This window comes from Ambystoma mexicanum, chromosome 1q, assembly GCF_040938575.1.
Source record: "Ambystoma mexicanum isolate Mex_15411 chromosome 1q, UKY_AmexF1_1, whole genome shotgun sequence".
NCBI lineage: Eukaryota > Metazoa > Chordata > Amphibia > Caudata > Ambystomatidae > Ambystoma > Ambystoma mexicanum.
Window position 1 is genome coordinate 33,576,463 of NC_090922.1, and position 19,922 is coordinate 33,596,384.

The window sequence follows — 19,922 nt, forward strand, 5'->3', positions numbered from 1 at the left end:
TGAGCAAGAAAGGATTTCCTGAGTGCATCCAGTGTCCTCTTTTTCTTCTCAGTCACAGGTGAAAGATGAAGGAAGAGGAGAATCTTGTGATGTTGGTACTCCCAATTCTTCTTCATGGCTACAGCTTTCAAACTTCTCTCCCTTTTCTCGGGTGTACGGTAGCTTGACGATGTGTGTTGGGCTAGTGCCAATTCTGGACATTTGCTGAGAGCATGAATCTTTATTCTGAAGCATTTATCGACTTATATGGGGTTGCCTTCAATCTCCAAATAGAGCATATTCAGAAGTCAATTGGAAGCAGTCATCCTCTTCTGCAACAGAAGAGAGACCAATGAACCTAGTTGGTTTCACTCTTACCACATTTTCAAGGTATTCAAGTCTATTTTCCATGTTTTCAATTACCCGCGATTCCTTTCCCATGCACTTTAAAACTCCTTAAGTGACAAGGACAAGGACAAGGTATCTCGTCCTTGGGATTACCTCCTTGTTGCCAAGGACGAGATACCTCGTCCTTGGCACTTAAGGGGTTAATGAAGGAGAAAACGTTAGAAGCCATTGAATGGCTAAATACCGAGATCACCAAAAAACGCCTTGGCACTGCGGGTGGGGGGGGGGTGAAATCCATGGCAGCTTAATACTGGAAATATTTGGGTGCACTACTGGTCTAGTTCAGTGGCTTTCACTTGACCCTCATTTTTACTGTTCTATTGTCCATCAAATCATTTTGATTTCTGTGTAGAATTTTTTCTCTCTGTTGTGCTCGTTTTTTTTGACATCATATATTTATTTATAATACCTCATTAACTTTTCTAAAGAGCTTTGGTGTAAGGTGCTATAGAAGTAATAAAAAAAAAGAAAAACACTCTCCGAATATAGATGTGTCCAGGTAGTTTGGAATAATGAGTGAAAGATTTGCTAAACTTTGGGATTGCTGGATAATTTGGTTAGGGGACTTTAACGGTGTATGGGATAGAGGACTGGATCCCATGAGCCGCAGTTACCAGGCACTGGGATTAGCATCTAAGGCATTGCTGAAAGACACCACGGAGCTCCGTCTGGTTGACGGCTGAAGAGCACGCCATGGAAATGACCGTTGGTATGCTTTTTACTGTGAGGTAGATATGTCATTAAAGAATCGTTTATGTATTCACGGGTGAGAGGGACGTAGATAGGTTTGTCACTTCAACCTACCTTGATAAATCGCTCCTGCATGACATGCCAATATGTGTAGGGGTAAAAGCTGCAAGGCAGGATACACAGACTCCCAGGAACTCTAATAATAGAATACTATATGACGCAGCCTTTTGCCCTACACTGTTGAGAGAAAGAAGCAAATGCAGACACGTATTGGCTCTCCGTGATCCAGTGGCACGGCCGGTGCAACAATTTTTGCCACCCTAGGCAAAAGGTACTTTGACTGCCCCCTTGCCCCTCAATATCAACTGCATGTGTCCAGGCTATAACATCCCTGTACGCCAGATGTTTCCTAACTTTTTCACATGCATGGCCTGCCCACCCCATTCACAAACTGCCATTTTGCCATCATGGTTTAGGTCTTCTTTTTTTAAAAAAAAGGTGAAATTACATTATTATCTTTCACCAGAAAATCTATAACCTACAGGTAAGTTTAAAAACAATGACCAAATCAGGCAAGATTAGGAATACGCATCTGGCAGATTAGGAACAATCTAGGATATCATGTATAATTAGAAAGAATGGGGATCAGGGATCCACATTCCACATTTCCTGTCGTCCTACCTTACGCCCCCTCGCCCCCCAGCCACACCTCCCCCCCTCCCCCCCACACACACACACACATCTGTGTGAGTCAGGTTGCTGGGTCACTTTAATGACATACAGTAGGAATCTATTTAAAGGTTGTCTCAGGAAGGCTGTCACTTCCACCAACTCAGCGGGCTCTCCATACGCTCCCTCTGATTTGCAGGTGGTGCTACTGTTGACTTTGCATGCCACATCTCTGCCTCTGCATGTAACCTACTCTGGGTGTCCCTATTTTTCCATACAGGACAGGGATACTTGTACAAAAACAAACAGGAAAAATGTATGGGTAGGATTAAGGATTCTAGTGCTCAATGTGTATTTATGAGATACCCAAATAAGTGGTACTACCTATACTTGTTGGCCTATATATGGCCTGCCTAGACGATGCATGTGTTTCCCCCAAGGAGAAAAAGACTAAGATCGATTTCTATAACTTTAGTCTTATCAAAGTGCAAGTGCAATATTTAATCATCGATCAACTGGTGAATGCTAGACATGGTCAAGAGTAATCAAGCACATAACCTCTCGAACTGTGCTGTTAAGTCAAACCTTCATAACAATGAAGAGACATGCATTCTTTACAGTACATACAATGTGTTCGTTACTAACAGTACATGAAATATTCAGTGCCAACATTTCCTAAAAACATAAAAACACATGGGTGCTTGGACACTGTAATCGCCCAAGTGGGCGATATGTTATTCATTGTACGAACCCGCATTGCTCGTGATTATGTTGCTTATTGCGTGGTCCTAAGAGTACTAGTGCATCAGTGCTGTACAATGTACAGCTACAGGTACTAGGCCTTGTGCAGACCTTTCCCGGGGCCCTTGAGTAAAGTGCTGGGTGCCTGTGGGAAATTGCAAAGTGCCAGATCTCTGCCTCTGCCCTCCTCCAGACACATCCATGCCCTCACTAAAGTGAGAGGCAGAAACTGCATCTGAAATAAATAAAAGTAAGATGGTGTGGGTGACTGCGAGTAGCTTTAAAGGTGCCACCTCCAGCTCAAGTTGGTGGTAGCTGCTATGCACCCTGCTTCCAGGCATCCGAGGTGACAAGGTAGTTCTCTTTGCTAGGCTGTGCATTCACGGCTGAGAGAAAGGAATTCCTTTGTCCTCTCAGAGAGTTGGGAGAATGGGAGTGGAACTGCCCCTGCAATGGGCCGCTGTCAGGAATCAGGTGGGCGTGGCCGAAATCTTACAAGGCAAGTGCCGTCCCCATCTTGTCAAAAACAACAGGGGCATTCCGGATTACGCTCTTTACACCCTACCTCATTGTTACTGTTTCGTCCTTCTCCTCATTCAACAAAAAGAAGGTTAGCACACTGCCGCACCAAGTTTGTGAACATTTATCCTTCTGCCTGGTCGACGTGGTGGTTGCGATGGAAATTGGGGCAAGGACGCTGAATCCCTACGTCAGACGCACGCTAGGGTTATGTGACTTTAGCTTGATAAACTCTAGCGTGTAGTCTGTTCGTTGCTTCTGATTTTGCTTGAAGTACGCTACGTCTTTTGGATTCAAGAACGTTTTCTACTTTTGATTGTTTGTTGTTCCCGCCTTGCCTTTCAAGTCCCTTTCTGAGTTTTGCATCTTGGTTTCACGAAAGTCGAGCCTTCCCTTCGTGTATCCCCGCTCTACCTTACCCTCCATTGTGTTCCTACCTCCTGCTTGCTGCTTACCTCTTACATATTCTGAAATCCACTCTTGAACTGCTACAGGCTTCATTCCTGCTGACTTGGAACTCTTCCAGGACTTTCTACTGCCTCATGTTTTGTCATTGGTAAAGATTCCCTGTTGCTGACCCGTATTTGCCTTCTGGATTGCTATTGCCTCACGCTTTGACACAGTTGGTTTCCAGCCCGTTGCCGACCCAGACTTCATTTGGATTGCTTATATTCTTTGGACCCACACGGCTGCAAGCGCCCAGAAACACTGCTGGTGCCTTCCTCCTCTCCTCGCCCTAATACGGATTAGAGACTGCAGGAGTACCATCACAGGGAGAGGGTGGAGCGTCCTCGTTTCATCGGGTTTGCCTTGCTGGACTTCCTTCCCCAGGCGCCCGCGTGCCGGCGGGAATAGTCCCAACACCCCCTGCACCTGGTGGTCTTACCGGGAGCATTTGCACCATTTGGAATATCATCCATCCATCCCATGGTAAGAAGTGTCTGTCCATATTCCTATTTTTTCCTCTATTCACTCTGGTATTCTGTAAGTACTCAGACTTCTGTGTTTTGGTTTATTGTGACAGAATTGTTCCGGTGTTTCTTTGGTGTTGATGTTATTGCAAAGCGAAGGGGGTCACCGGGGAATTTGTCGCCTTCCAAGAAGAGAGTCTTCAGCATTGCGTTTGGGTCCAGTCTTCCAAGCAATTGATCCATGGTGCTGGTTTATTTGTGGCCAGACACAGGGTTACATTGCAGGGTAGAATTTGTCATCTACACCACGAGGGCAACCTGGACGGGCTACCCTGACAGCCGCTGTTAGTGAAAGTTACAAAAATAGGGTGTGGCTCGATCTCCTGTCCTGGCCACTGGGAAATGGAATAGAGACATGACAGTAGCTCTGCTTCCACCAAACCTCCTAAACAGGTGCTTCAGTGCACTCTGTAGCTTGGAGTTTTAACCAATTTTACTGCCCTAAAGTTCTTTGAAATGCACCATTTCCCACAAACTGCCCAAGGAATCCCCCACTGGTACTACTCAGTTTGTTTTGTAAAGTCATTAGTTGTGTTTAGTGAATGTGGGCAGCACTATACTTCCAAATCTCCACCCACTCACAACTCCACTCCCTCGATAACTGCGCCTTCACCATCACCACCTGGATGGCTAACCACTTCCTCAAATTCAGCCCATCCAAAACAAAATACCTCCTCATCGCCCTTCCCCCACCCACCGCCAACCCAGGCACAAACCCAATCTCACCCTCTAGATCAATTTACACCGCAAAGACAGCCAACACAAATCCTCCTCCACACCAGTCAAGGCCTAATGCTTCACCATAGACCCCATCTAACTGTAACACAATACATAGCCGGTGTCACCGAAACATACAACCTACCGCTACATCTTCTATGCAAGATAGGAAACATCTGTCCCCTCTGACACATTTCATACCACATTCCAGTCACTAGTTCTATCCAAGCTGGACTAGAGGAATACTATCCTCACTGGATAATGCTCTTCCCCTCCACCCTCTGGCCACACAGAAAGCACAAGCCTCAAAATGTAACTCTCTTCCTGCATCCAACCAGTCAGATCAACTCCCCTGCAATCCTTTGCATATCCTAGTCTTCCTATCCTGTCCTGAAAACATTGTTACTTCTGTTTCCCCTCCCCTATTTTGAACTTTGCACGGTGCTGTGAGATCCTATGGGTGGATCCATTTCTGTATAATTGTTTAAATGACATAATCAACTAAATAAGTAGCAAAGAGCAAGCTACTATCACACCAAACAGGAAGAGCGTGGGAAGCAGCAGTGTCAAAAAGCATGACATTAACAAAGCATTACAAGATAACACAGTAATACATTAAGATCAAAATCAGATTACGAGATTAGTAAAAATTTCAGCCATATAACAATATACATTTCAAATACAAAACATAAAACAACCCTGGTATCACGGAAAAGTCCCATGGTATGAGGAAACAACATGATCATCAACAGCGAGCAATAAACAAAGGTAATATTTTCCACAGTATAAGCCCCCCACACAGTTACAGCTCTAAGCCCACTAATGAGGAAGCAAAGGTGTTAAAGGAGCAACAGCAGGTCAATAGACTATAGAACAAACAAATCAAACATCAGCAGGCTGTACCCACTTGGACCTTCTCAACCACGCCCGATGTAGGTATTTCGAAACGAAGAACACAGCATTCAGGTAACTGGTACACTTACAAAAGGTCCAAAGCTAGCCGTATGATCCTAATGATATATGATATGATATTATATATGATGAGTCGCTTATAACGCGCCTGCACACAAATGTACCTAGGTGCAACAAAACAAGGTCGGAAGACATAGGGGGGATAAAACAAACGGTCTTGCTAGGCCTTGTGTCATTCAGATTGTGCAAGTGCAGGGGGAGAGGGAGAGAAGTGCAAGGGGAGGGAAATTGGAAATGCAGTCAGGGCAGCATTGCTCGGAGTAAGTGTAAGTGTGTTGCCGGGGGTGCCGGCTCTGGGAAATGCAAGGATGCAGGGGGCTGTAGGGTTATAGGCACAGCCCCTAAGTGTGTGGTGACCGTGCAGGTGCTTACAGGTCGTGGAGGAGCCTGGTGCCCAATGAGTTATAAGGTTAGCCAGGCGACTAGTCAGACAGGTGGGTCAGCAAGGGAGAGAAAGAGGAAGGTCTTGAGCTGCTTCTGGAAGCTAAGGTGGTCCTGCTCGAGTTTGTGAGGGGCAGGGAGGCCATTCTAGGGAAGAGGCCTCTGTAGAAGAGAGAGATCTACCTCCCACTCTATGCCTGGAGAAGCGTCTGACCATCAGAGAGTTGGAGGTAACTGAGCAAAGGGCTTGAGAAGGAAGATGTTTAGGAAGAGAGAGAGAGTTGGATATAGTGTGGGCCCCAGCCCCAGAAAGCCTTGTGGACAATGCAGAGGGTCTTGAACTTGGTCCTTTCAGCCACCGGGAGACAGTGGAGTGATTTCAGGGCTGGAGAGACACGACCCCTGGGCTTACGACCAAGGACAAGTCTCGCAATCCTGTTCGCAAACCTGTTCTGGATTAGTTGCAGAGGGCAGAGAGTAGAGAAAGGCAGGTTGAGAAAGGAGCTGTTGCAGTAGTCCAACCTAGAGAACCAGTGCTCTGGAGACGTTGAGCTTCTGGGGGAAAGTGAGAAAAGGAAGAAAACCTCTGAGGAGGTGCAGCTGGTAGTGGGGCTTAGAGAGAACTGTGATGTGAGGAGTGAAGGAGAGAGTGGAGTTGAAGATGACCCCAAGGTTTTTTGCCTCGCAGGCAGGGAGAGGGCCCAAGCAGGGCGGCCAGAGTGAAAGAGGGAGTAGGGGTCCCAATGAGGAGGTTCTCGGTCTTGCTGGCATTGAGGCAGAGATCACTGAGGGCGCACGATTCCCGAATCGCGGATAGACAGTCAGGAATGAGCGAAAGAGGAGAGGAGGCAGAGGGGAGCCTGAAGGAGAGCCGAGTGTGGGCTGCATAACACTGAAAGCCAAAGCAGGAGCTAGAGATGAGGTGAGCCAACGGGGCCACAGATGTTGAAAAGCCAGGGTGAGTGGTTGGAGCCCTGGAGAAAACCACATGTGGAGAGTGAGGTGGACCCCAGTTGGACCCGAGAGGGAAAGTCCAGGCCTGTTCTATGATGCCCAGGTTCTCACAGAGACGATTGATCAGGGTGGCATGATTGAGTCGAAAGCAGAGGAAAGATCATGGAGGATAAGGACACAAGGAAGGCTAGAGCTGAGATTAGTGAGCATGTCTTCACGGGTGTTCAGGAGAGTAGTTTCTGTCGTACTAGCATTAAAGCAGAGGGCTTTGGCGGCACACCACTCATGGATAGCAGACAGATAAGAGAAGGAGAAGAGGTGTCAGAGGGGAGCCTGAAAACGAGCCGAGTGTCATCCGCATTGCACTGAAAGTTGGAGCAGAGAGCAGCAATGCGGTGGGCGAGAGTTGCCAGTTATTGGTTGAACAGCCAGGGAGAGAGGTTAGACCCCTGGGGAACACCACAGGTAGAGAGTGAGATAGAGGAAAGGAAAGACCCAAGTTGAACCTGGGAGGGTCGATCAGAGAGGAACGAGGACAGCCAGGCCAGGGCCTGATGGGTGATATCCAGGTCATCACAGAGACGATTGAGCAGGATGGAATGGTTGACCGTGTCAAAGGCAGAAGAGAGATTGAGTAAGATGAGGACAGAGAGGAGATCAGAATCAGGGTTAGAGTGCAGGTCTTCATGTATGTTCAGGAGAGCGGTTTCCATGCTTCTGGCTGCTCTGAAGCCAGACTAATGGTCATGGAGACAACCAACAGATTCATTGTGGAGAGTAACCTGGGAGATGGCCAGCTTTTCCAAGAGTTTGACCAGAAATGGAGTGAGAGATCGGGTGGTAGTTTGCCGGACAGGAAGGATAGGCAAAAGGTTTCTTCAGGAGGGGGTGCACAAAGGAGTGCTTGAGGGGGAGGGGAAAGTTCCAGTGGCAAAACAGTGATTCTAGAAATCGGCCAACACTGGAGCGAGGGTGTCGATGTGGTCCTTCATGGTTCTGGAGGAGCAGGGGAGCACCTTCTTGGATAACACTTTCATAGATCGGACTTGTCTAGAAACATCACCAGGAGTGATCACAGAAAAAGAGGAGAAAGGAGGCGGAGAGGCAGCCAGAGTTGGGCCAGGAAATGTAGATTGAGAAGAAGAGGAAAGCGAGGAGGAGAAAGAGGACAGGATGTCCTGGGTTTTAGTGGTGAAATGAGATAGAGCCATGCAAAGGGTCTGGGAACAGGAGAGGTGGAGACTGCAAGAGGATTGGGCAGGCTGTGGCAGAGTTTGGCTTTGTTGTTAGGGGCCGCAGAGATGCAGGCTTGGATGTTGGCTCTCTCCTTGGACAGGACAGAGTCTGTATTGCCTTTGGAGCAGGCGACAGGACAGTTTGTCAGAGGATGTGCCTGATGCCCTCTGCTTCCTCTGAGCCACCCTAAACTTGCATTTTAGAGTGGCGAGATCAGAGTCATACCAAGAGTTGCAATTTGAGGTAAGCTTCAGGCGAATTCTCATGACAGGGACAAGGACATCAAGAGTGCTATTGATAGAAAGATGCCATCTAGAGAGGGCTGTGTCAGAGTGTGAGTCAGCCACGGGAGTAGGAGGAGGAGAGAAAGCAGCGGCAAAGGCTTCCACTGACACCCGCTTCATGGGCTGGATGACCGAGAAGGTTGGTGGTAGCGTTGGGGTAGGCTTCACCTGGGGACAGAAAGCTTCAGTTGGGAGGAGCGCAGAAAGTGGTCAGTCCAAGAGATAGGAGTGGTGAGAGGGTTAGAGAGGGGGGTGTCAGAAGAGATGAGAACCTCCAAGGTGTGTGAGAGAGAGAGAGAGCGTTGCAGAGGTTTGCGGAAGAGCCCTGAGGGGGGATTGGAAGCATCCAGATGGATGTTGAGGTCTCAGAGGAGGAGAAGCTGAGAGGTAGAGGCAAGGAGACAAGAGGCGAGATAATGTGTGCACCCAGGTACAAACAACTGCAACTTGCAGTTAGCATGTGTGTCGAAAATCAAGTCTATTCAATCCTGAAGCAGTTTTAAAATTGCATAAATAGATATGCTTCCACTTGGTGCAACAACCCACATGTGGTGTCAGTACCCAGAGGCAGCCCTTTCTGCACAGATTCAAAAATGCTGTAACTACCAGATGGTTAATGCAAATAAAAATGTTTAAGACATGTTCTGTCAAAACAGCCACTTTGTTCTATTCTGAGATTATGTGGAAATGACCATTCAACTCCTTGTTGCTGATCTTGTATGAGGCCCTTTGGCCACCCTATCTCCCTCCGGCTCCTCCTTGTGATGAGTCTACCTTGGCTCTCCTATGTTCAGCCTCCAGATGTTCCAGGAGGGATCTATCGTGACTCGGACCTGCCTGGGGTGAGGGACCTGGTCCTGTCGTGCTGATTTAGCAATAGGCTTTCCTTTCAGGCCTCTGTGTTTTTTACTTGAGCCAGACCATGTGCTGTTCAGCCTGAAAACAGGTTCCAGTAGTCAATAGCTCTGCGTCCACTACCAGGTTAAAGGCATGGTCTAGTAAAAAAATGTTATTTAAAAAATAGATAGCCAACATAAAAAAAAATACTAGCATTCTCTTTTTTAAAACTTCCTATGTAAAATGTTGAGCTATTCAAGCTCAAAATTCGCAAAAGCAAGCACATGGGCGCATCCAGAAATGGATGCCCTCCTGTGCTGGCTTTTGCGGCACTAATGAAGGAAAAGCCAGCCAGCTGTAGTAAACAAAAGCTACCGCTGGGTGGCTTTCCCTTCATTAGTGCTGTACGTGGAGGACGGGGACCGGAGACCAGAGCAGGAAAGCTGCAGCTGAATCTCGGTAAGTGCTATTTATTTAAAAAAAATATAAGCACTAGCTGGGGTTTTTTTTCTAAGTTTTCCGGGCTGGAGGAGCCCGGAAAACTTAGAAATAAAACCGCAGCTTTAAAAACGTTGTATTTATGTTTGCGGGCGCTTTTGAAGCGACCGCAAACATATATACAATGTTTGTGTTGGAAAACGCTGCGGTTTTTATTTCCAAGTTTCTCAGGCTCCTCCGGCTCGGAGGAGCCTGAGAAACTCGGAAACTCGGAAAGAAAAAACCGCAGCGTTTTCCAACACAACCGCGTTGTTTCTGCCTGAATCTGCTTTCCCATTTGGGGCTCTCGGGCTCCCCACGGGGAGCCCAAGAACCCCAAATGGGAAAGCAGATTCAGGCAGAAACAACGCAGCATTTCCCATTTGGGGCTCTCCGAGAGCACCCGGGACAGATTTGGTAATTTTGACTATGCAGCAAAAACCTTTAGGCCACATGCTGAAGGGGATGGGATGACTAGGCAAGGCTGGAATCAGGAGCACGGGCAGCAAAAACCTCTAGGCCACATGCTGAAGGGGTTGGGATGACTAGGCAAGGCTGGAATCGGAAGCACGGACAGCAAAAAACATTTAGGCAACATGCTGAAGGGGGTGGGATGACTAGGCAAGGCTGGAATCAGAAGCACGGGCAGCAAAAACCTCTTGGCCACATGCTGAAGGGGTTGGGATGACTAGGCAAGGCTGGAATCAGAAGCACGGACAGCAAAAACCTCTAGGCAACATGCTGAAGGGAGTGGAATGACTAGGCAAGGCTGGAATCAGAAGCACGGACAGCAAAAACCTCTAGGCAACATGCTGAAGGGGATGGGATGACTAGGCAAGGCTGGAATCAGAAGCACGGACAGCAAAAACCTCTAGGCAACATGCTGAAGAGGGTGGAATGACTAGGCAAGGCTGGAATCAGAAGCACGGACAGCAAAAACCTCTAGGCAACATGCTGAAGGGGATGGGATGACTAGGCAAGGCTGGAATCAGGAGCACGGGCAGCAAAAACCTCTAGGCCACATGCTGAAGGGGTTGGGATGACTAGGCAAGGCTGGAATCCGAAGCACGGACAGCAAAAACCTCTAGGCAACATGCTGAAGGGGATGGGATGACTAGGCAAGGCTGGAATCAGGAGCACGAGCAGCTAAAACCTCCAGGCCACATGCTGAAGGGGTTGGGATGACTAGGCAAGGCTGAAATCAGAAGCACGGACAGCAAAAACCTCCAGGCAACATGCTGAAGCGGGTGGGATGACTAGGCAAGGCTGGAATCAGAAGCACGGACAGCAAAAACCTCTAGGCAACATGCTGAAGGGGATGGGATGACTAGGCAAGGCTGGAATCAGGAGCACGGGCAGCAAAAACCTCTAGGCCACATGCTGAAGGGTTGGGATGACTAGGCAAGGCTGGAATCGGAAGCACGGACAGCAAAAACCTCTAGGCAACATGCTGAAGGGGGTAGGATGACTAGGCAAGGCTGGAATCGGAAGCACGGACAGCAAAAACCTCTAGGCAACATGCTGAAGGGGGTGGGATGACTAGGCAAGGCTGGAATCAGAAGCACGGACAGCAAAAACCTCTAGGCAAAATGCTGAAGGGGGTGGGATGACTAGGCAAGGCTGGAATCAGGAGCAGGGACAGCTGCTTAGTTGACACCTAATGGTGCCTTCTGTACATAGTCCAGAGGCCTTGTATTCAGAGCAAGCCAGGATGGCAGGTGAGCAGATTGAGGAATAGTTAGGTGAAGCTCACGAGAGCTGTCATTCAAGGACTCAACAGTCCTCGATGCACCTATTGATACAGGAGAACTTATATCGAGTATGGCTAACTGAGGTTGATGCAGGCATAGACACTTTCAAGAATACCCTCTGGCTGCTAGAAGTCAATAACAAGGAGGTTGGGGTCGCTATGTTGCCTAAACCTGTAATGTAGGCGCTTTTGGTCCTACTTCCTAAGCAGGCAAGGGAAGGGGGATCTGATCCGTGTTTGTCTCTTATGAACATGAATCTTTAAAATCTTTGTAAAATGCTAAAGTGCAGACTGAGTAAAGTGATCCACAAGTTGGTGCATGGGGTACTGGCTGCATCCATTCCTGGATGAAACACGTCACACAACTTTAGGAGACTCTTGCGATAGTTGGATATGTAACAAGGATCGGGGAACCGACTTGGCAATAGCCAATCTGGATTCACAGAACGCTTTTGATTCAGATGATTGGCAATATATATTGATCATTTCAATTAAAATGTGCCCTGCAAGTCCATTTATGAAATGGGCATATCTGATGTACACTGATCTGGTCTCTAGGGTCAGGACTAGCGGTGTGAGTTCACGTGCGTGTCGAGGGCAGAGGAGCACTAGACAAAGTTGCCATCTACCTTTGCCAATATTTGCAATTGAGCCACCAGCATGTATGGTGCAAAAAAAGGTTCGGAGAAAGTTGCTTAAATGTTGGTGACAACTCCAATTGCTGCTCCTTGATTGCGCATGGTATCCTATATGTTACCAATCCAACCGGTAGTCATGGAACAACCAACGGAGACAGTGGAGGAGTCTGGTCCGATTTCTGGTCTCGGAATTATTTGCTGTAAATCTAGGATATGTACATACCCCACCTTTTGCTGGTCACGATCTGAAGCACCCGAACATGTATGCATCAGCCTTGGGGTTTAGAGATTGAAGCGTTGACTTTAAATTTGGGTATCGCCAAAATGTGGAGATTAGCTTTTTATTACTCCGTAAAGTTGTAGATTTCGGACGTAAATGTCCACCATTACTGTATGTGTACGACGTGATGCCAGTGGGGATTCCCAATATATCGGTCTGGGCAATAGACTCCATGCGGTTTAGGCCTCACACATAGCTTTATGCCCCCTGCAGCCTCTTGATTGGAAAGGAGGCGTAGGGGTCTATAGTTTCTGGACTTTCTGTTGGGTGGCTATGCTACAACATACAAGGCTGGATCAGACGACATCCACGATCAAGATCATGCTTAGATCTACAGACGAGCAGTGGGATTACGTAGGCCTTCACTGGACGTCGCCTTTCCCCGCGGCAACGTTATCAAGGGTCCGGGCATGCTGACATGTAAATGATAGATTCATAGCATTTCCAGAGTTTGGCGATGTCTGCCCGCACAAGCATCCGACTGCTCTAGACTTTTCCAGGCTACTGGTAGGTGCAATAAGAATATGGCCAGATATGACCTGGAACCCACTGAACAGGATGATGCCTCGGGAGGATAGCTCAGGGGCAACGTGTTCGCCTTGCAAGCAAGACGACATGGAGCACCACAGGTTAGATCCACAGGTCCGCGCTTGGAAAACCTTTGGGTATCAAGCGCGTTATAAATAAGCTATCATACCATGTAGTCCTGAAAACTCGGACAGAAGGCAGTAGGCTCACAACTCAGATTTAAAGAGCAGTGCCACAGCCTATCACACTTGCAAGTGAATGGAGAAATGATTTGGGGAGATTCATTTTTGGGTGAGGAGTGCGCTGGGGCACCCAGGCCAAACAGGTCTCGTGGATGAAGTGGCTGCATTACAAATGCTTGATGAGAGCTTACATCACTCGGCTGATTCCCACTGAAATCAATACTAATACGAGACCAACATGTTGGGTTTGGGATAGAGAAATTGGGAATTAAATGCACAAGTGGAGGGTTCGAGGGGGTGAAAAGGTGTGGTAGTAGCAAGATTGCCTCTAATTTGAACGGGGTGAGTAAGTTACAACTTCAAGCCTTCGTTAAACTATGCCTATGGGGTTGGCTTCCAGGCGAAGGCGAGATATGTTATTCAAGTTCTTGACCTAAAAAGGGGCACCAGCAGAAAGAGATGCCTGTGCTGAACGATTTGGCAGGGAGTGCCACCAACTGTCCCTCAGACCTTAAAGCGCTATTCACTGCTATCTGACTCTGAACTCGATCTGATGTTAAGGGAAGTTATAGAACTCTCCAGTGTGATGTATGTGGAACTCTGCACACGTCCAAGAGGCCGCTGCTGGGGTTGGGTCTCTGTTTAGGGCGGCATGTCAGTGAGAGCTGTTGTAAATTTCGCCGTGCTGGTGGTGGAGACACGTCTTGACTACCTTTTCGCGCCTAGAAACACGTGTGTGAAGGCGCTTATAAATGCCACATCATATCAAAGTTTAAAACATAGGCAGAACTGGATGGGGAATTCAGAGCAGTGTACACAAAATCAAACAACCATGGGACACTGTTGCAGCACTTGGGCTTGTGATTTACTGCTGTGCCTCCGCCCTACCAGCCTTTCCGGGGCAGCGGCAGGCAGAATTCCCCGCGGGCAGCTTGGCCTCTGCATGTTGGACTTAAGCTCACAACCAATGAAGCTCATGGAAGGCTCAGACTAGGTAATGACAGCAATACATGGAGGCTTACGATGGGCGAGTTGGCAAAATTACATCGAATTTCAAATGGAAAATTGGAAACAAAAAGCCAGTGGATGAAGTCATCGTTTACTTGGGCATAACATCGAGTTAATGTTCACAGAACTGTCGGAATGGGGCTGGCCGGCACAGCCATACTGACCTTTGACAATACGGTGTATATGTTTTTTTTAAAACAGACGACGACACCAAAGGTTAGCGAGACATGCATGTGCCTTCCCGGCCACGAAGTCCTGGTTTTCTTTATCCCTGGGGGTTGTTTTGTTGAGAAAAACAGTCTCCTGACATGAAAATGGCGCAGTCTAGCTTCCTTCCCGGGGCACAGACTAGGAAGCGAAGTCGGCTGCAGCTCATGGAACATTCCATTACCAGCGGCGGAGACGCACTCCTACTTCGCACTTATAAATCTCAGACCACAGAATGAATCACCTTTTCGCACATAGTAATAGGTGCCATTACTGTCAAACGGACTGAATGCTGGCTTTCAGTCATGACCCATAGCGCAACGACCACGTGACAACGCCTAGATGAGCAACTGAGAGGAACAAACATCACGTGTTTCAAGTTCATAGTTTTGTTTTTTTTCTCGAAAAGACACTCTTCAGAAACATGTGGGGGTAGGAGTGTTAACCGCAGAGACCCGGCTGAAGAGTCAGCGTTCCCTGGGAGACCGTGAATAATCTGCGACAATATGTTTATTGTGTCGGGCCACTTCCTGCCACTACCGCTGGGGGCCCCCTCACCCCAATGAGGCTGCCCAAGGAGGCATAATCTGTCGAGCCCAGAGCCGGCTGACCCGTTACCCTGGTGGTTGTTGTAAAATGACGACCTGAGGCATTGTTTGATGGTTGGCAATAAAAAGTCTGTGGTTTTGATTGAAACAGTAGGATCATACAACACATTTTGGCCAATTTATTTATCCCAAAACTCACAATGATAAACAACGGTTATCTTTTGGGCACCGGGTCAGTGCCACCAACATCTTCCCACGACTTTGGGGGCCCCGTTCGTTGCCCTGTTATTCCTCTCTTTTAGGGTGGGTGGGATGGGAAAGAAAAAGAAGTCTCCTGCGTACACAGAATGACAGATGGTGCTCCGTTTGGAGTACCACAGATAACTGATTTCTTCCCTCCATTTCTCTCTTCATATTCAATTTTCCATGCCTGCAGGCATGTCTGTTTCCTGGGGCTTCCTGCCCCTCTGGCCGGCGGGCACTGACGGCCATTCACACCTCGTGTGTGGCCTTTGTCCTAACCTTCCTGTCCTGAGGCTGTACCTGTTTCCGCCTATTCTGCTCCTGACACCCACTGTGTGGCAAGTGTTTGTGTGCATGGGCTTTCTATGGGGAAGGCGCCAAACTGTCTTTTTTTATGTTTGCAATGGCTGCCCAATGCAGCCTTGCTTGCAGGGTGCATTCCCTTGCCCTGGCCCCCCCAGATTATTCTCCCACGCCTGCAAACTCCATCGGTGCCCTACTCCGCGGCACTGGCCATAATCTGTGGAGCCCAGAGCCGGCTGACCTGTTACCATGGTTGGTGTTGTAAAATGATGACCTGAGACATTGTCTTATGGTTGGCAATAAAAAGGCTGTGGTTTACCTATATTCTCAATCACCTCATCATGGAATTTGTCCATGCCTTTAACTGGCAAATGGACCCAGTCTGTGTGAAACAACTCTGGGTCTCCTAGTGAAATTGCAGAGTGTGTGTGGTATGAATTGAATTCCTCTGTTGATGCAAAATGTTCTATTCCCGTGTTAAGCTTTTTCCTAGCATTGTCAATTGCTTTGTATGAATTCGCCCCTGCCATGTTTTTCTGCGTAGCATGGCTGAATAGAACATTTCAGTCTCCCTCCATTTGTGCGCTATTCCTGCCAATGATGCACATTTATCCAACAGCAATTGTTTCCTGTCTTGTTCCACCAGGTCATTACCCCCAGGTGTATAATTAAAAATATAGGTGGGTCCCTGAATGCTACCAGGTTTGCCAGTTTGCTGTATATCTCTGCCCAACTCATGCTCCTGTATCTACACCATGATATAATGGTGTTCCTAAGTGCCGGTTTTTCTTTTGTCTTCTCGGACCATCTCCCTGTCCTGAAAATAAAAGTGTGTCCTATGATCCATGCCGACTTGAGGGGGGAGCCCCGTTCTGTTGGGGAACATCATTGTTGCATTAGTTCTGGCCTTGCATATCTTCTATAACAATTTGACTTCCAGCCCCCTATCTGCTTTACTTTGTCCGCCCCAAGGCCCCCTTGCCATGCTGAAGTGACTGCTCCTATTCTGAACGAGTGTGTCCCAAATTCATGGCTGTCCCAACCTGCTTTCTCAATGGTTGTCTTGAGGACAGCCTGAAATTGAAACTGACTCAGTGCCTTCCCATCTTTATGCATCAAAAAACATGCTCCTATACTTGGGCGGTACCTGAGGTACTGGTTCGTGATACGCACTGGGCAGTTTGCTTTGTCATCAATGCAATCAAATTGTACTAGCCCTTTTGCTTCTTGGACATTTGTATATCTATTGCCCCCTTTTACTTGATCCTCCAGCATGCCAAAACCATCAGTAGCTTTAGTGCTTGACGCTACCAGCTTGCTAACTCTAAATGCCCCAAAATATGCCATGGCAAATGCTTTTTTAAACAGTTGTGCCTCGTATTTGTCTGAGCGAACGGTTTCCAGCAATTCTAACAATATCGCTATTTTCTCAAAATGTATTGAGCGCCTTTTATCCTTGTGCGTGTCTACCTTTCGCCACCCTTTTAGTGCATAGGTAATCAGTGCACTGTGGGTTGGGTCTGATCCCCCTTGTATTTTTGCGAAATATGCTACTGCTGCTAGGTGCCTCTTTGCCCAATCTTTTTTCATTTTTTGGTTGTATGCCCATTCTAGAAAACAATTTATTGTGTTGTTACGAGCTCTACGTCTTCCATCTGTGTAACTTTTAGTACCGTTTCCAGACACCTGCTATATTGCTTCACTGTTTGCTGCAAAGGCTTTCTTGGCAAGCCGTAATCATAACCCTGTAGCAGAGTCTGTGTAACTGGTCTGAGGCCCGCTCATGCTAGCACCTGAGTTGTGAGGTGCCTGCTCTGGTTGTTATCTCACCCTGCTCCCAGCTGTCTGCCGTTGACACAGGTGATTTCCTTATTTCTCTGCCAGTATCTCCCAGCATTATTTGGGTACCTCTGTCCTCCTGGTGTCCGCTTCTGGTCTCTTTCTGCAATGTTATTATCAGTGTCAGCTATGTGCTTGGCCCATATCTCAATATTGTTTTTCAGCATTATGATAGTTATGGCCCTAAGAATTTTTAGGACTGAAAAGCATGTAGTTGATTTCCTGTTTATAATTCCTACTACTGCCATATTGTCTGACCATGCAGTTAGCCCTGAGTTAGCCAACCGCTCGCCCCATACATGCAGTGCCAGCCAGATTGGTATGATTTCCAGCAAAGTTATATTATTGTTTAACAGCATTATTTATTATTTTCAGAACAAGCATATGCGAGGATACTACAGCATTCGTTTTGAACAATACAGGTGAGATATTATGCAGCCTAACATATTCTACTAAACATTGCATACGCTCCAGAAATTCATAGATTAATTGATTACATTCTCATTGGGGCAACAATCATCATTCCTAACTAGTGCCAAATTAACTGCAAACACACACACACACACACACACACACACACACACACACACACACACACACACACACACACACACACACACACACACACACACACACACACACACACACACACACACACACACACACACACACACACACACACACACACACACACACACACACACACACACACACACACACACACACACACACCCCCCCCCCCCCTTGTGGGGACTAACCCTTCACAATGTTTTAGAAATGGGCTAATAGCAAAACTATATCTCGAAAAAATTCATAATACAGAAAACTTCATATTTGCAAAAATTTGTATTTTTACTCGCATGTTCGGTACCATCTTTGCGGGGACTTCAACGCGTGTTACCATCCTTGTGGGGACTTACTTTATTATTCTTATTTGGGATGATTGCTCCAAAAGCAAATGGAAAAATGCTTACTTTATAGTACTCCATATACATTATACAACTGTATTGCTACATGTGAGTACCTGCCTGCATCACACCAGATGGATTTTGCTGGTGTGGCATTTCCCACAAGATTTTTTATTTGCATGTGAAACTTAAAAAGGTACTTATTTTCTGGCATTAAACACTATTATAAGCACTCAAAATGTTCCAGAAAAGATAACTGCGACACAGGAGATGACTTGATTGACCCAGGCTGACACACTGTGGGGAAAACGAAATAAAACATTCAAATTCAGATCTCATTCTTTCACAGGGATCATCTACCCAGCAAACTCATATCTCCTCTTTAGAAATGGTTTAATGGAAATGATGTTGCTTCCATCTTTTGGAATGTGTATAATAGTGGAATTAACTTTCCTATAGGACTCATGTTTGATTTTAGAAAAGTTACATTTTCCACAGAGAGTGTGTGTGATAATCAACAGTCCCCACAGAGACAGTGGGCCTCATTCCGAGTAGGGCGGTAAGGGTTAATGGTCACCGGTAACGAGACCAGTGCCCTTAAACCCTTACCGCTCTACTACGAGTTCACTTTGCGGGTCCTTCCTTAACGCCTGCGTTTAGCAGGCGTTAAGGACGGGACCCGCAAAGGGACTTTAGTGCTAATAACGGTACCGTAATTTATGGTACCGTTATTAGCGCCTTCCCCATTCCCATTGAGCCCTATGGGGGCTCAATTGGGAATGGGGAAGGGCACTGGTGAATGGGGAATTACCGGTCCCTCCAACCTTGGAATGGACCGGTAAATACTCCATTCACCAGGGCGGAGTCGGAATGATTTTGGAGGCAGCCATGCCGCAAATAGCGGTGTGGCTACCTCCAAAGTCGGAATGAGGCCCAGTGTGTACTTGCAATCATGTTGATGTCCCCACAGAGATGGTGTGTAATTACAATGATGGTAAGATCCCCATAGAGATGGTGTGTGATTAGGACTATACTCAAGTCCCCACATGGACAGTGTATAGTTCTGATGCTGTTAAGCGCTTGGGCATTAGCCGCTACATAAATCTCAATATAATACAAAAAATACAAATACCAAATGTGGTCCCCACAGGTATGGTAAGTGATTATGATAACACTAAAGTCACCACACAGATGGTGTGTGATTACAATGATGGTAAGATCCCCATAGAGATGGTGTGTGATTAGGACTATACTCAAGTCCCCACATGGACAGTGTATAGTTATGATGCTGTTAAGCGCTTGGGCATTAGCCGCTACATAAATCTCAATATAATACAAAAAATACAAATACCAAATGTGGTCCCCACAGGTATGGTAAGTGATTATGATAACACTAAAGTCACCACACAGATGGTGTGTGATTACAATGATGGTAAGATCCCCATAGAGATGGTGTGTGATTAGGACTATACTCAATTACACACAGTCTCTATGGGGACTTATGAGGCTGTTAAGCCCTTGGCCATTAGCCGCTATATAAATCTAAATCTAATACAAAAAATACAAATAGAAAATATAGTCCCCGCAGATATGGCAAGTGGTTATGATAACACTAAAGTCCCCACAGAGATGGTGTGTGATTAAAATGATAAG

The 19,922-nt window shown here is 47.0% G+C and overlaps 1 protein-coding gene across 3 annotated transcripts in view; it reads right to left on the reverse strand.

The window, feature by feature from the left end:
• Positions 1–19,922, reverse strand: part of CHST6 (carbohydrate sulfotransferase 6) — a 233,258-nt gene that overhangs the window by 99,640 nt on the left and 113,696 nt on the right. The gene's annotated exons all lie outside the window — the stretch shown is intronic.